This window comes from Heteronotia binoei, chromosome 5 (genome assembly GCF_032191835.1).
Source record: "Heteronotia binoei isolate CCM8104 ecotype False Entrance Well chromosome 5, APGP_CSIRO_Hbin_v1, whole genome shotgun sequence".
Lineage (NCBI taxonomy): Eukaryota > Metazoa > Chordata > Lepidosauria > Squamata > Gekkonidae > Heteronotia > Heteronotia binoei.
In genome coordinates, this window is record NC_083227.1 from 18,962,038 (window position 1) to 18,969,374 (window position 7,337).

Here is a 7,337-nt window from a genome sequence, read left to right on the forward strand (position 1 = left end):
CACATCTCCAGATCTTCAGTCCAGCAAGAGCACTGGTCCCATTTGCAACATCTACACATTTAAACTAATCTTCAATCCATAATAACTTATTAAGAACTGGTTGCTGTAGGACTTAATTTAAACTTAAGTGCAGCTCTGAGGAAATTGGTCTCAAGTGCCCAAATTAATTCTGGCAAATTAGGCGTGCTCCTGAGTATATGCAGACTGCATTCCTCCATCTCACTGCTCAGGAGGAGTGACAGATACATCTCCCCCCCCCCCCCAGTGACAATTATGGAACAGGACCCCACACCCAAACAGAAGACACCACAAGGCACAGTCTAAGTAACGAGTGAGGAGAGACCAAAGTTCAAGTCCAGCAGCACCTTTAAGCCCAAGTTAGTTCGGGAGGGATGGTGGCTCAGTGGTAGAGCATCTGCTTGGCATTGAGAAGGTCCCAGGTTCAATCCCCGGCATCTCCAACTAAAAAGGGTCCAGGCAAATAGGCATGAAAAATCTCAGCTTGAGACCCTGGAGAGCCACTGCCGATCTGAGTAGACAATACCGACTTTGATGGACCCAGGGTCTGATTCAGTAGAAGGCAGCTTCGTACGTTCATAATTCTGAGTACAAGCTTTCATGCGCGCCCGCACATCTCTTCAGGTACACTGAAACTGACTTCCGCAACGCATGGGCCCGGGAGAGGGGCTTACTTGCCAAAAAAGGGCTAATTAGAGCCAAGATGCAAAAGCAACTGAGAAATAAGCATAGCTGAAGCCTGGATTAAAGAAGCGCTTCGCAAAAGGAGGCAGTGCGCGCGCAGTGAAGCACCTACCCAGCGACGAGACATGGGACCGCGCGCGGTGTTCCTCCTTTTCCAAACCCGGGTCTTTCCTTTCTTACTTTTCGCCGGGAGCAGGAGGCAACCCCAAGCGGCGCCTGCCGTGCAGCTCAGAGAGGCGTCCCCGAAGCAGCGATCCCAAAGCACGACGACCTTCTCCCACCCCCCCACCCCCCCTCCTTCCGACGAGAGTTGCAAAGGGAGGCGGCTGGAGAGGAGGAGGAGGAGTGGCCTGCGAGGCGCGCCTGTTTTCTCTGTATTGCACGAAACTCCAGGCAAAAGAGGAAAACTAGCGCGGGAAAGAAAAAGGCCGGGCGACGTTCTTCCTAATGAACAGAAGTGCCGCGAAAAACTAACAAAATCGCACAGACATAGGGTTGCCAATCCCCAGGTGGGGGCAGGGGCCGGTTTGGAGGCCCTCCCCCGCTTCAGGGTCGTCAGAAAGCAGGGGGGGGAGGGGGAGGGGAGGGAAATGTCTGCTGGGAACTCTGTTATTCCCTATGGAGATTTATTCCCATAGAAAATAATGGAGAATTGATCCACGGGTATCTGGGGCTCTGGGGGGGGGCTGTTTTTTTGGGGTAGAGGCACCAAATTTTCAGAATAGCATCTAGTGCCTCTCCCCAAAATATCCTCCAAGTTTCAAAATGATTGGGCCAGGGGGTCCAATTCTATGAGCCCCAAAAGAAGGTGCCCCTATCCTTCATGATTTCCTATGGAAGGAAGGAATTGAAAAGGTGTGCCGTCCCTTTAAATGTGATGGCCAGAACTCCCTTTGGAGTTCAATTATGCTTGTCACAGCCTTGATCTTGGCTGCACCCCTAATGTCTCCTGGCTCCACCCCCAAAGTCCCCAGATATTTGAATTGGACTTGGCAACCCTACACCACCCGACACCGCCCCCCCCCCCCCCGCCACCACACACACGCACACCCCTAGTGGGAATGGCATCGCAGACACTCCAGGACAATATTTTAGAACTGAAAAATGCAGAACTCTCGCACTTTTATTAACCAAATGGGCAGGCAGTCATGTTGGTCTGAAGCAGGCAGTACAACAACCTTTGAGATCAGTAGATCCCTCATTTTGGCCCAGGCTTATAAACACTCTTGTGTTAGCTGGCAACAATCTCAACATGCGAATGCCTCACTGAGCAACCACATAATGTAGTTCCTCTTATGTAATCTCCACAAACTGCAGCAGGGGCAGTATCGTTGAAACTCTGTCTGAGGCACTGATGCTCTATTCTTGGTGCTTGGGGGAGGGCACAAGAAGAAGAAGATGATGATGATATTGGATTTATACCCCACCCTCCACTCCGAAGAGTTTCAGAACGGCTCACAATCTTTCCCTTCCTCCTCCACAACAGACACCCTGTGAGGTGGGTGGGGCTGGAGAGGGCTCTCACAGCAGCTGCCCTTTCAAGGACAACCTCTGCCACAGCTATGGCTGACCCAAGCCCATTTCAGCAGGTGCAAGTGAAGGAGGAGGAGCTTCTGAGAGCCAGTTTGGTGTAGTGGTTAAGTGCATGGACTCTTATCTGGGAGAACCAGGTTTGATTCCCCACTCCTCCACTTGCGCCTGCTGGAATGGCCTTGGGTCAGCCATAGCTCTGGCAGAGGTTGTCCTTGAAAGGGCAGCTGCTGTGAGAGCCCTCTCCAGCCCCACCCACCTCACGGGGTGTCTGTTGTGGGGGAGGAAGGTAAAGGAGATTGTGAGCCGCTCTGAGACTCTTCGGAGTGGAGGGCGGGATATAAATCCAATATCATCATTCTAGTGCCCTGGCCCCACTGGTAGACCTCCTGATGGCACTTGGGGTTTTTTTGGCCACTGTGTGACACAGAGTGCTGGACTGGATGGGCCCTTGGCCTGATCCAACATGGCTTCTCTTATGTTCTTACAGTCCCAGTAAAGTGTAATAATTTCTGAATGTCTTTATAACATCTGAATAGATCAAGATGGGTGTCAGAACTTGTAATTGTTGAACCTTGTGCCTGCTTAGCCTAGCTGAGTCCATATTGTAACTGTTAAGAAATAGCCAGCTCTGTGTCTAGCATCGTGCCTAAATGCTTTGCATTCCAAGCGAACTGTGATCACCGGAGGGTGACGGGGAGTCCTTGGGAAACATCTGCCAGTACCCTTTGAAGCTCTGCCTCCCCCTCTCCTCTCACGACGATAAGGAGCCTTGGAAACCGAACAGGGCCTCCTGAAGGGTGGGAGCCAGTTTGTTATTGTAACTAGAATAGCTTAAAGAATCTAACCACTGCTGAACTCGTTATCAGAATCAACTCGTCTTCTACCTGAACACAGTTCTCAATAAACGCTTAAACTTTAACCAGAGTTATGGGCCTCGTGTGAAGTTCTGACAATGGGTAGCTGTGTTAGTGTCTCTGTAGCAAGAGAAAAGAGCCAGAGCCTAGGAGCACCTCAAAGACTAACAAAATTTGTGGCAGGGTGAGAGCTGCCATGAATCACCACTCACTTCTTCAGTTATCTCTTCATAACTACAGAGATCAGTTCCCATGGAGAAAATGGGTGCTCTGGAGGGTGGACTCTCTGGCATTGTACCTCACTGAGGTCTTTCTCTTCCCCAGGTTCCATCCCCAAATTTCCAGGCATTTCCCAACCTGGAGCTAGCTACATTACGAAAGAATCTCTGGTCACTTTTTCAAATGACTGGCCTTTTACCATTCTCCTCCCACCCAACGGACAGCACAAATCAATAGGCACGTGATTCAGACAGAGTTGGACTGGACAAGCCAGGTATGTGGCCACCAGAGGTGTGTCAAACCTGTGGCAAAGTGCGAATTGGATGCATACAAGAGATTATGCATACAACAGAGATTATGATGAGGACCACTCAGCAATCCCTTGACATGCCAGAAGAAGAAGTGGCACCAGGGCTTCTTTTGTAGCAGGAACTCTTTGCATATTAGGCCACACCCTCTCATGTAGCCAATCCTCCTGGAGTTTACAGGGCTCTCAGTACAGGGCCTACTGTAAGCTCTTGGAGGATTGGCTACATCAGGGTTGTGTGGCCTAATATGCAAAGGAGTTCCTGCTACAAAAAAAAAGTCCTGACTTCAGCAGTTATGCTACTATGCTGCAACGTGATATGCCTCCCCACCAGTGTCTACTCTGAATGGGTGTTCAGTGCAATGAAGAAGACTGTTGCTGGGCAGTGCAGTTACCAGCCAAGTTAGAATGTGGCCCATTTCTGGGGGGTTTTTTGAGGATGAATTGATATTGGCTGCCCCAGAACCTCAGCTGCAGGCCTAAGTACAGAGGAATACTATATGATGCAGGATTTGGGGAAAGATGAGTCTGCAGTGCCCAATGTTGAGCTGGTACATTTTTGGCACTGAATTGGCCCACTTACAGCCTCAATCTTTGAACAAAATGGAATTAGACCCGAGGCCTCAGATTCAGCAGGAGCTCACAGCACAGCTCCTAAACCTGACAGTTCCTCCTCTTCCTCCCCACCTACTTTGTCCATTGAATAGTAGGTGCAGCTGCATAACAATCCCTGGATTAGGAGAATGGGCAGCCAGCCAGCCAGCCAGCCAGCACGAGCTTTGCCACACACCCAGCAGCCCTCATTAACCCCTGAAGCCTATGCCACCCTTTCGCCACTTCTTATGTAATTTTGGGATAGCAGGTGGCTTGCTGGCCTTTTGATTGGAGGGGGGCAGGAGAGCCCCAGGCAAGTGAGGCCTGCTTGGGTTGGCTGGATCTCTAGCCAGCCCAAGCAGGCCTCACTCACCTGGGACTCTCCCTTCTTGCATTGGGTTGCTTTTGGCTAGGGGTGGTGGCAGAATATGCTAATACGTTATGCTAATGAGCTCCACCACCTATTTTTCTACAAAACGCCCCCCGTTAGACCCTATGTGTAGCTGATGCACAAACTGCAACTTCTGCTAATTCTGCAGCATTGAGTGCTTGTTCTGGTGGTTTTGTATCCATGTCTTTTTCATATGTATTCCTGTATCCTGCATCTGATTCAGCTTCCAGTTTGCTTCTTGTAGTGCATGGTGCAGTAAAATGCTTAATTCGTAGCAACAACACTTCAGGGGTTACATTTTCCTATAAACAGCTGAGTACTCACCAAGGTGATCAGAAACGGTAACAGAGGCCTCCTGCTTCAGGGAACTAAATTAACACAAAATGCTCTAAAGGAGAAGGCGCCAAACTTCTGCTCTAAAAACATTCTAAAATTTTTGCTTGAAAAGGTTTTTGCTTGATGCAGGAAAAGTTGTATTGAGCAGGGTTTTTAAAATTGCCTAACTTGGGCTGATTCCGCATTTGCCGTTTGCCTCCCTTTCACTCCGGGGTTGTTCCATGCGGGTGTGATTTCCCAATTCCGCACTAGAGAATTTATCCTGGATTCAATTCCCAATCTGTTCCGTGTGTTCTGATTCCGCATTACTGCTGCTCCCGGAGTTTCCCCCACAACCGTAGCAATTTCCCCCTCCCTCCTTACTCATGCATACGTTTTCCTTTTTTTTTTAAACACGCATGCATGTTTGCGTCACAACGCGATCGTTTTTGTTTGCGTTACGATGTAATGCCAGAGGCATAATACTAGCAAAGTCACGTGTTTTCCTTTCGCCCTGCCATTGGCAGTTTATCTAAGCCCCGGGAAATCTGAGTTGGCGATCCATTATTATTTATACCATTATTATTTAATTAAATTCTAAGTTATCTTTGCCTGCTTGCGTGCTGTGCATGATGGATGATCACCGGCTTAGACAGCTATCCCAAATAAGTGCAGATAACGGAGAGCAGCATTACAGGGATCTCTCTTCATCCCACAATGCAATTCTTGAATGCGATTGTGGGGGAACTCAGATCTCATTAGCCTGTAATCACAATGCAAAGACACATGATCAAAAGCATGTGGAATACCATAAAGAGTGGGGGCAGGTGGAAGCAAGGGATGTATTCAGTAAAAGAAAATCGCGTTACATTGTTATATATTTTTTGCGTTGTAACGCGAAACGTGATTTGTTTTTAAAAAATTACTTTATTTCAGATATTGGATAATTTTCAAAGGGAGTAAAATTAAGGAAGTATGATGAAATAACTGGGTGGAATCATGGACGTGGAGTTATGTGGGTGTGTTCTGCTGATGCGGGAAGTTTGACAGCGCATTGGTGTGAGTTCCGCACATAAATCTCCAGCCCTGAAACCACATCAAAAATAAACTTCTCACAAAATGACGATCTCCTAGACGCGGGGTGACACCGCTTTAGAGGTGGGTCAAACTGCTGCTCCAGGTCAAGAGATGCGGAAACCGTCTGCCCCGGGGGAAACTAAGCACCGTGGCCGGAGCAAAGGCTAATGTGGAATCAGCCTTGGTCATTTGCTATTTGCCATATTTGGCCATTAGTTATATAAATGAAAATGCTATACTTTGCTTTATTTTTTTTCAAGAAATTTGAGGCTGTGGGGAATAGTTAACAGTAGGGGGGAAACAGACATGAAGTGTGAGGAAAGTGGGTTGGACACACAATGGGTCACCTTGGGCCAGTCACAGTTCTCTCAGGGCTCTCTCAGCTCCCCTACCTCACAAGGTGCCTGTTGTGAGGAGGGGAAGGATAGGCATTTGTAAGCTGCTTTGAGATTCTTTAGGGTACAGAAAAGTGGAGTATTAAAACTTACTCTTCTTCTTCAATTGCTGCCCTGAATTAAAGACGCCTCAGAATTCAGAGAAAGTATGAATCAGCGAGCATTCAAAGTGCTTCCCGCAGGCTTTAAAATCTGTTTTTCACCTTAGAAACAAAAATCTCAAACCAGATACCTTCAGGAAACCCACTAGCCTTCAAAGGTGGAGGATCTATTTCGTCTGTTCCCAACTATGCACCATTGCAAAAACTATCATAGATTATTTTAGGCAGGTCTGTAGCCATAGCGGGGCCTGTGGGGGCACTGCCCCCTGACTTCCAGAGAAGCCTTCTGGGGGGCATGTTGCTCTTTTCCTTTTTTTTTTTTTTTTGCCATTGCTGAGCTGCTGAAGTGTCATCCGCAGTAGCTGGAGCCAGGAGAGCTGAGCAGGGTACAGTGCGTTGCAGCAGCAAAAACAGCAAGCAGAGAGGAAGGAAGTGGAGGAAGCTGCGTGGAATGGGCCAGGGAGCGGGGGGGGGGGGGGAGGAAAGGATGGAGCTGCTGGCTGTAAAGTGCTGGGATGGGGGAAAGGGAAGTGGAAGGAAACCCCCCTGCTTGCAAGCAAGGTGGAGTCCCTTCTTCACTCCAGAGTTTTAGGATTGGCTGCCTCGACTTGGCCACTTTCAGAGCCTCCAGCTTTTGCACCTACCCCAGAAAGCTTCTGAGAAGCGGCAAGTCCCTACAGTGGGTGGGAAAGGGGGCCCCCGGACTTTTAAAAAAGCCCCCCGACTTTTAAAATCCTGGCTACAGCCCTGATTTTAGGTAGATCATCTCATATGGCAGGAAATTCGTTAAGCTACCGTAATTATTGCTGCAAAGTTCTTTGGCGACTGCTACCAGGTCCATCAGAAAGC